We start from the raw sequence: 11,114 nt of genomic DNA, 5'->3' as shown, positions 1-11,114 counted from the left end.
ATGTTTGGGAAATCGTGGAAGGAGGATATACATTTCCATTAGCAATTCCTATAGATATGGCAAGTAAAAGCTGTATGAAACAAATTCCAAGGTTTTCAATACACTATTGGGGAGTCTATCACAATCAGAATTTGTCAAGGTTATGCAGCTCAAAACCTCCAAAGAAATATGGGACAAGATTGTTCTAATCTATGAAGGAGACAATTAGGTAAAATGTGAAAAACTACAATCTCTCAGAATTCAATATGAAACTCTCAAAATGCACAATGATGAAAGTATAGCTCATTACTTCCTACGTATAGATGAGAATGCTAATTGCATGAAAAACTTGGGTGAAGAGATAAAAGAAATTACTTTAGCTGAAAAGGTTTTAAGACCCTTGTCTTCTAAGTTTGAATCAAAAGTTTCCGCCATAGATGAAACGCAGGATCTTTAGAATATGACTATGACACAACTGCATGGAATCCTAACTATTGTTGAAATTAGAAAAGGAGGTCAATAAGATATGAGAGAAGTCGCATTCAAGGCTTCAAGAAGAGAAGATCTCAATGAATTGGGACACATTTCAGAAGGAGAGGAAGAAGCAAACTTTGTCAAAAACCTTCAACGAGGTTCTGGAAGATTCGGAGGTAGACTACCATTCAAATGCTTTTCTTGTGGAAGAGTCGGTCATTATGCAACCAAATGTTCTCATAAAGATAAACTTGATAAAGGTAAGGAACCAGAAAAATGGAATAGAAAACAAAATGTAAGTAAGAAGAGCTACAATACGTATGAAGATAGCGATGGTTTATCAAATAGTGATGAAGATGGATATGGTAATGATTATAGACTTTTTATGGCTTTTGAAGATGATGATTTCTTGGATGCTTTAGATGAACATGGTCTCTATGAAGAAATTTCTAAACTTAAAATCTATTTAGAAGAAAAGAGTATGATTATAGATACTCAGACATTCCAACTTGCTTAAAGGGAAAAACACATTGAAAAGTTACAATGTGAAATTGTGGGTCTAGGAAAATATATTGAGAAAACAAAAGCCCTCATCTTAGATTTGTGAAAGGATTAGAAAATTTAGATGAAATTATCAAAGTGCAGCGATTTCCTCTGATAAATACAGGTCTTGGATATATTGAAGAAGCATCTCAAGCACAAAAGCCATCAACCTCCAAAAGCTATCTTGATGTAGCAAGGAGAAGTGAACAGGTTCACAATCGTTAGCAAAGGCATAAAGTAGATCACTAGGTAAATTAGGTTCAATCTACATCAAGGATGAATAGAAGCTATAACCAACCACAGGTAAATCATTCTCAATTTTCTTCAAGAATGAATGTTAATGGAAACTACAATCATCAGGTCAGTAGATTCGATAATCACAAGAATTTCTTTAATGGCCAATGTTTTTCATGTCATAACTTTGGACACAAAGCTCCTCAATGTGTTGCTTACAAGACCATCATGACTAGAGATGCACGAAATCAAAGGAATGTGACTGGGATCATGAAAGGACCTACAATAACTTTTCTACTCTTGAAAATTAAATAGAATGATCTATCTGTAACAACTTCGGTCATGAAGATTCTGAATGTAGGAGTAAATTTCGACAAACATCTCAGAAGGAGCAAGCTTCATTGGGTCCCAAAACATGGAGAAAGAAAGAATCGCAAACAAAAAGATGTGGTATAGCCCTGTATGTAGAAGGACAAGAAAATCAGTGGTACATCGACAATGGATGCTGAAAACACATGACAGGTGATAAAGAAAAACTTCAGTCATATAATGCCTTAGAAAAAGAAAAGAAGGTCTCATTTGGTAATGACACTCCTGCAGTCATAAAAGGTAAAGGCTTTGTTCTCTTAAATGAAAAGGTTAAAAATGGGAATGTTATGTATGTTGATGGTCTAAAGCATAATCTATTGAGTGTCAGTCAAATATGTGATCAAGGAAATGAGGTAGTATTTCGATCAAATGGATGTGTTGTTCATGAGCTTGATACAGGAGAAACAATGATGAAAGGTATAAGAACTCCAAACAACCTGTACATACTCAAGGGGGGACAACAATAGTGCTACCTAAGAAAAAACGTTGAACACTGGCTATGGCATAGAAGATTGGGGCATCTAAGTTTCTCTCAAATAAGAAAAGCATGCAGATACGGACTTGTTTGAGATCTTCCTGATATCAGCATTCCAGAGAATACAATATGCAAATTATGTCAATTTTGTAAGCAAACCAAAGCACATTTCCCTGAGAAGGAAGGATCGAGGAGTAAACCTCTTGAACTTGTGCACACTAATTTATGTGGTCCATCTAGGAAAAGGTCACCTCATGGAGAAGAATCCTTTATATTATTCATTGACGACTTTTCAAGAATGTGTTGGATAGGACTTCTAAAGCATAAAGAGGAAGCATTCGAAAAGTTCAAAGCCTTCAAAGCTTTGGTTGAAAATGAATTAGATCGCAAAATCAAATTCCTTAGGTTTGATCGTGGAGGGGAATTTAACTCAAATGAATTCTTCAACTTCTATGAAGAACATGGAATAAGAATGGAATTCTCTACCGCAAGAACTCCTCAGAAAAATGGAGTGGTTGAAAGGATGAATAGAGCTGTTCAAGAAATGGCTTATGCTATGCTAAATTTTTCTAGAACTTCTACAACCTTCTGGGGTGAAGCTGCATTTGCTTCTGTTACTATTCTCAACAAAACAAATGTCCAGGTAAATAGCACTCAAACTCCACATGGACTTTGGTATTGTAAGACTCCTACTGTAAAATACTTCAAAGTTTTTGGAAGCAAATGTTACATCAAAAGGACTGATGAAAAACATGGCAAGTTAAGCCTAGAGAAGATAAAGGCATTCTCATTGGTTACTCTTCCTGAAGGAAAGGATATAAGTGTTATAATAAGAGACTTGGGAAAATTATTGAAAGTATTGACGTTGTGGTTGATGAAGCAGGCAAAAATCCAAAGTAGGTAAAACCCAAAGATTATGAAGAAGATGAGGACTATCCTTCCACATAAAATTAGACTAATTCTGAAGAAGAAATCAATGAGGCACCAGAAGAACAAATAAGGGTAGAAGAAAAGACTCCATCTAAATATGTTGAGAAGAATCATCCAGAGACTCAAATTTTGGGGCAGAAAGAGGCAGGTGTGCAGACAAGAAGAACTATTACAAAAGCTTCAAGCTATCTAGCATTACTTTCCTTCGTCGAACCACAAAATGTAAATGAAGCATGCAAAGATGAATGTTGGGTCAATGCCATGAATGAAGAACTTGAGCAGATTGAAAAGAATAATACTTGGGAATTGGTTCCTAGACCTAATGATAAGAATGTCATAGGAACCAAATGGATACTCAAAAACAAGCTGAATGAAAATGGAGAAGTTATTAGAAATAAGGCCAAACATGTTTGTAAAGGGTATGCTCAACAAGAAGGTATAGAATTGAAAGAAAATTTTGCACTCGTTGCTAGACTTGAAGCCATAAGAATGTTCCTTACTCTTTCTAGCTTTCAAAAGTTCAAAGTATATCAAGTGGATGTGAAATCTACCTTTCTTAATGGAGACTTAGAAGAAGATGTATATATTGAGCAACTAGACAGATTCATCCTTGGAAATGATCCAAAACTTGTATGCGGACTCAGAAAGGCTCTTTATGGTCTAAAACAAGCTCCAAGGGGCTGGTATTATCGTGTTGACAAATACCTTCGTCAACAAGGTTTTTCAAAAGGATCTGCTAATATCAATCGATATATAAAAATTGACAATCATAAATTGCTAATACTTGTTGTGTATGATGATGATATCATTTTTGGTAGCATTGAAGAAGCCATGAGTCAAAACTTTGCTTTGGTAATGCAGAAAGAATTTGAAATGTCCCTGCTTGGTGAGCTCACATATTTTCTTGGCTTACAAGTTCAACAAAATAAAGATGGTATTTTTCTATCACAAACCAAGTACCTCAAGCAGATCTTGAAGAAATATGGCATGGAAGATTCTAAACTAGTATGTACCCCTCTGGTAATAGGATGCAGCCTTAGCTCAAATGATGAATCTGCAGTAGTACATCAACCAACCTACAGATCCATGATTGGTAGTCTACTTTATCTAACGGGTACCCGACCAGACATTATGCATATAGTGGGAATAGTTGGAAGATTCCAAACAAATCCAAAGGAAACACACCTTCAGGCAGTCAAATGAGTTTTTAAATATCTTCAAGGAACACAAAACTTTGGTTTATGGTATCCTAGAGATACAGATCTTACACTTCATGCATATACAAATGCAGATTGGGTAGGAAGCATGGATGACAGAAAAAGCGCTAGTGGTTGTGCATTCTATATGGGTTCTAGATTAGTGTCTTGGTTCAGCTAGAAACAAAGTTTAATTTCATTATCTATAGTTGAAGCGGAGTATGTGGCTACAGCATCTTGTTGCACACAACTCTTTGGATGATGCAAACATTGCAAGACATTCATATCACATGTACTCCACCCATCTCCATTCTATGTGATAATACAAGTGCAATAAGTTTTTCAAAGAATCTAGTCATGAATTCCAAGACCAAGCACATACCTATAAAATATCATTTTCTCCATGAAAAAGTGCTTGAACAAAAGGTCAAATTGGAGTATGTTCCCTCCAAAGAATAGGTTGCCGATATATTCACCAAACCGTTGTCCAAAGAGACATTTGAATATCTCAGACAGAAGCTAGGAGTAGTTGATGCATCATCTTGCTGTTGAAACCTATTTGATTTAGAGAAAAGTGGTTATACACGCGTTTCATGAAGCATGTCCATGAATATACACCAGTTTCTATGGATACAGTCATTTATATCTTGGTTTGAAGAAAAATAGTGGGCTAGACTCAAGAGGAAAAGGGTTTGATATGGGTCTAACAGTGATCATCTAGCACAAGTTCAAGGGGAGCATATACTTCTAATAATGCATTGTTGGCATTATCTTGCTACAATTTCACAGTTGTTTCTGATTCCAGTGGAACAAGTGCAGAGGGAGATCACGGTTGTTGGTCTGGATGATGATTGACAGATACTGCTTATGATAGTTGCTGATGACTATCATAGTCTTGTTTTAGATATTTGTCTCTATGTCATGTATATCTTTTATTATCAAGGTCATGTAATGACCTATTTTTCCCCAGTATGCCTAGGATGGATGATGTAATGTTCTTGTTTTATCATGTATAAACATTTGTTGTATCCTCACTTGGTTGGGTGGATGAGTCAATCTTGGTATATCCCCACTTGGTTGGGAGATCGATGTATGTATGAGTATTTGGTGATAGGAAGGTCATTTATGATGTATAGAGCCATGTTATTCTTGTAGAACATCTTTTTTGCAGACCTTTCTTATAGTCAGGGGAGCATAAACAACACAATCAGCATATCAGAGAATCCAGCATGTAATCAGGGGGAGCATAAGCCTTTGCACTTGATGACAATGGGGGTGAGTGACTTGGGGTTGACATCAAGTCCAAAAGGGGAGATTGTTGGCATTATGCCACAGGTTTGGCACTATGACCCAGGTGTTGTCCTTGATGGCAACTCACTCAGATGACAGATCATAGTTCAGGCTCTCAGAATGGAGGAAAAAGAGATATATGTAGGTTTCCCTTGACCAAGACGTGTATACGGGTGGGTTCGCCGACCAAAAGGCACGTATGCGTATACACACTCTTTCATGCAAGGAAAGGCACATACATTTTGGAGAATTTTGTTTTGCTCCATGGTATTTGGACCATGGTATTTTGACTCATGGTATTGGTCAAAGATATATTGTCCAAAGTGTTGACCCCAGGTAATTGGTCCAAGGTATTGTTTCTAAGTGGATGGTATTGAGTAAGGCCTAAGACTATAAAAGGAGGAGGAGATCATTAGGTAGAGGCACTCAAGAATTGGATATCTAATGAAGAGAAAGATCTAGAATACTGGTCATTGGGATATGGTGCATAGCTAGATCTGAATCAAGGAGGAACTTGAGCGCTTGAAGAAGGATAAGTTCTATTGATGTGTCAAGATATTAAGGCTTGAAGAGAAGTATCTTTGTGTGGTTTTGATCTTTTATAATTGGTGCATGTCATAATCTATAAATCTGATGATTTGAGTATAACTAATGTTTGAATAGTTCTAAAGGTTAAATCATCTTTTACAGTTCTGTATGCAGGTTCAGTATAGCAAAGGCACGCATACACGCTGGTTCGGCATTTCAAAACAGCATATACACAGGTTTGCCTTCATATAACAGTGTATGAACACAGGTTCAACACATTGAAGTAGCGTACATCTCATAAAATATGTCTTAGCTACTTCTGTTTGTTGTTGCAGTGTTCTGGGTTCTGGTCACTGTTACTGTATTCTGGTTATAACAGTTAGAAAAGTGATTTTTTGATTCAGTTTTGGTTGGTGCAAAGGAGATTGGTTAATGCAGATATATCTGTTGTTTGATTGATGTTATTGATGTATCTAGTCTAAAAATTTCTGAAACGTGGTCCTTGGAAGAAAAGAGAAAGTTGTAGCCTTCTGTAGGTTAGCACCTATGTACTACTAAACACATCAGCTAGTACAAGAGCTAAGGGGGTTATAGCTCCCTTCCAGGAAAATATGGAGAATGAGAGAAGGTTGTAGCCTTCTGCAGGTAGAAGCCTGCGTACTAGTATAAGGCTGCGCTAGTACAAAATTTGTAGAAAGAAGTTTCTTATTAAATAAAGATAGAGACGATTGCAGCAGGTGGTTTTCACCCACATTGGGTTTCCACCTTATATACTGTGTTCATGTGTGTGATTGCCTGCTCTGTTTACTACACCTGATACTGGTTATATGGTTTTGATACATAGAATAAAGATCAACTAACAAAATTATAAGTTTGCAAGGTATACACTGGTTTCTATAAACACAGTTGCATATACAAGCAAGTTTCATTAACATAAGTAGCGTATATAAATATGTTTATGGAAATGAAATATTATTAAATTGCTAATATTGATTCAACCCCTCTCTCAGTATTATTTCCAACAAGAGGTTGTCAATATGATGATCGTACACATTCTGCGCATGTACAACTCAAAGAATCCATGCACATGGGATGAGAGCCTCCCCTATGTTCAACACAGCTACAACTGGGCTCTCCATAGCTTGACTGGCCACAACCCTTTTCAGGTGGGCTTGGGATTCCAACCACTATGGCCCATTGATGTGGCCATGCCAATTGCAGCTACTCACGTAGAGTTGGCTCATTTCCAGTCCGAAAAAAATAAGGCAAACAACTTCATTGAGCACATCCAACATATTCGCCAGCAGGTCCATGACATTCTAAAGAAATAAAATGCCAAGTACAAGCAGTGACATGATCAAAATTGGGTGCTACACAAGTTTCAAGTGGGCAACAAAATCTGGTTGCATTTACAAAAGGAGCACCTTACCAAAGGCTATCAGAAACTCACACCACTCCGATATGGTCCTTACACCATTACCAAGGGTATGGGAGATAATGCATTTGAGTTCAACATTCTCTCATTCCTTGGATTGCATCCAATGTTCAATGTGAACCACCTTCAGCCATACTTTCCACCATTACTAAACACATCCGACATTGCAGAACAACTCACACCCACAGAGTTAAATCCAGATTGCATGGAACAAGATGCAATTGATCAGATCATGGACACACAGATCAAGCACACTCACCAATAGAATATCTAATTGTATCGAGTTGTCAAAGCAGGCCAACTCCTTCACCAGGGCAATTGGCTCACCAGGGACCAAGTTCAACAGAAGTTTCTGTTAGCCTCCTGTTGCAACAGGGTATCATTTTTCATGAATGACATTTTCACATGCCAAATATGTCATACTTTGCAAGCTGCAGTGTTCCATATTTCTAGAAGAGACCAAAGAAGAAAGCCATGAAGGGTACTAGTCCAAATGCCACTACTGATTCCAATTTTTGATGAGTTGTTCGAGTTTTGAAGAGTTTTCATTTAAGGGAGGTCCAAACAGTCTAATCTTGGTCTCCCTAGGTTTCAATTTCCTGTTTTAGAATATAGAGAATGATATCTGTCCAAACAGTTTAATCTTGGCAGATCTGTAGATAGGTAGAGAATCAAAGGGACCCAACTGCTTAATCTGGGCCCTGGCAGAAATAAGTGTAGATTTAGATAGGAAAAATGCAAAAGAAGAAATTGTAAATCTGGGTTTGCAAGTCTAAGTGCACCCAAACCAAAATGAAGAAAAAATGTTAGGAGAGTAGGCTGGGTAGGTAGCTGTGTGGTTGCATAATGATAATTTGTGATCCATTTTGTGGTACAAAGTGTTATATTTTTACAGATCACAGTGCAGGCAGTGTTCATTCAAAGGAGCTCAAAGGTGGACATAACTAACTCCCCCCTTCTTCTAATTCCCCAAGTCCCTTACTAACTTCCCAAAGAGGTCAAGATTTGCTTGATTCCTCTTAGATTCATCATCATCCATATCAGTTGCCTTGGAGAAGATCTGCTTCACTCAAGGATTTTTATTTCTTTTCAAGGTCTTTTCCCCAAAATAGCCTAAGGCCCCTGACCTTAGCGCTTGCTAATCACCGTCATATTAACCACTAACAGTATTATATAATTCCTTATCAGTCTTCCCCCTTCCCTTACTAAAACTTTGTATATAAAATTCCCCTATGTGAATATCCCCTCCCTGGCAATATAGCCATATTTTTAGAAGTCCGGGAAAAAACGGTCCATCCGGGGCTGTTTTTAGCCCATCTGTGTCTTAAAAGGGATTAATCTGACACCTGGCCAGATTAATAACCTCTCCCCTAGCCCTAAACCCTCAAAAACCCCCTTTTCCGCCCCTAAACCAAAGTTTTGTGCACAAATACATTGACCCGCGCGTATTAAACCCATATAACCCCCGTAACCCGCATAAACCATTGTCTAGACCCACCTGCGTGCACATTAAAAAGAGAATATTCTCTGAATATTCTCCACCCATATCCCCACGCCATATAATCTTAGCCGCCAGCCGTCGGATCATCCGCCCCGCAGATCGACGGTGGGCGGGCCGTCCCATCTCCAAAACACCCGAGCGTTAGCGTCCGGGAGATGGGTGGTATTACCGCGGTACCTCCCGCCACGCATCAGCTCCTGGGCTGTGGCGGAGCCTCCCTCTGACAAAACCACTCCCCCCCAAAGGTGGTGCGCCACAAAACCACTTACCGCCTCTTGCCCTGTGACGTCACCGCTTACGTCACCCCCTTGCACAGTCACCGCTTATGTCACCCCCTCTGCCCAATCACATGTCGAGTCATCTGCCTACATGGCCCCTTGCCATGTGTCATGCCACGTCACTGTTCGTACATGATGACATCATCCTGCCACGTCATCATGCTGATGTCATCGCTGACATCACCTGCCGTACAACGTCACGTCATGCTGACGTCATCAGCACTTTTTGGCGCGAAGGGAAAAAAATCGCACTTCGGAGCCCCGTAATCAGATTCTGAGGCAGTGTTTTGATGAGTGATTTGCGCAAATCGCTCATCGCTAGATTTTTTGGGCCTGAATGGGGAATCTTTAGGGAATCCTTTCATTCTGCGGCCCCCAACAGGCCCGAAAGGCACCGAAAGACCCATTTTTCTTCGCGAAGCTTGCCGAGAGGACCAGAAAACAGTTTTGAAGAAAACAGAGGCTGAACAGCGGCCATTAAATGATGATTTAACACACAGCACGTCAGTAAAGCATCTGTTTATTGCCAAAGAGTATCAGAGGAAGAAGAGAAGCCAAAGAGTATCAGCCGAAGATTTTTAGGGGCTCGAAGCACCTGAACATTGATGAGGCCCCCCCAGAAAGTCAAATCAAGAGGCATAAGCCCATCCTTGCCCTCAAATCACAATTAAAGCTTTAAATGCAAACAGACAACAGAGATGCAGAAACCCATACACATTTATTTCAGAAAACACTGCAGCAAGCCACCAAGGACAGCATCATTTATTCAGTTTTGATACGGCGGCCCTAAGCGCAGCCCGAGATATTTTTTGCATTTATTTTTGGATAAAATTAGGTTAAGTAGTCATTTTTCTTTATGACCTGATTAGGTCAAGATGTAATAGAGGAACTCTGTAGATAGTTTTGCCCTATATATACCGCCCTCTACATTGTTTCAAGGGTTGGTTGATTGAGAATTTTTACCAGAGACTCGCATTGTATACCTGAGTTTTTTCTATAATCAAAGATTGCTGAAAGCTTGGAGAGTAGACTGTCTGATGTAAATGAATGTTTTTGGAGATATGAAGATGGAATTCTTGTGCTGCACCCTGAAGCAATAAGTGCATCTCACCTATGCTCAATTTATGTTATTTCTTTATGTTTTCCTCTGATTGAATTGGTTATGAATATGAATTCCTCATGGCTCATGTTTACCCCAATTCACCTGTGTTTGCCAATTATCTAGGGATTCTTTACTACCCCTAGGTAGCGCTCTGTTACCTCCTCTGTTAAGCTGATTGAGAGATTCTTAACTGTCTCTCATCACTTAGCATTTTTTCCCCATCATTTTAGCCTGAAATATTGTTTCATGCTCAGCTATCTTGCTCCTGTTTCCCTCTCTTGTGATCGAAGAAATGCACCAGCAGTTCTCCTCCTCGACTCCACACCAAATGGTTTGAAATTTCCAGACTATGCCTTGCCTCTTTGTCTGAAAACATCAATTTTCCCACCAAAAACAAAACAAAAACCCTCAGAACTTGGGACCTAGCCTAAAATCCTTTTCAACAAAGCTAAATCTGAAAGAGAGAGCCCTCTCTAATTGTAGGTTGGCTAGAACCTGCAGTCCAAAGTTGGTCTGTGGTTACCTCGGCCGTATCCTTTTCCAGAGCTTAAGGACAACCTGAGTGATAACATAATGGCGACTCCGCTGGGGACTTCCTCAGATAGTTTCACGAAGAAGGTAAGAAAGCTCTGCTGAGACCATAAATCAAACTTTCCAACTGTTGTTTATCTCTTAAAACTACAGATGAAGCCTGAATGTCAGCCAGGAAGCCTTTGAGACTGTTTTTTGCTTTGCATTAACAGGAGTAAATAAATGCTGCTTCAGTCAATCTTCATGCTA

The sequence above is a fragment of the Pinus tabuliformis genome, chromosome Q (genome assembly GCF_031772625.1).
Source record: "Pinus tabuliformis cultivar Carrire ecotype Pingquan chromosome Q, CPIR1, whole genome shotgun sequence".
NCBI lineage: Eukaryota > Viridiplantae > Streptophyta > Pinopsida > Pinales > Pinaceae > Pinus > Pinus tabuliformis.
This window is presented reverse-complemented; position numbering follows the sequence as displayed.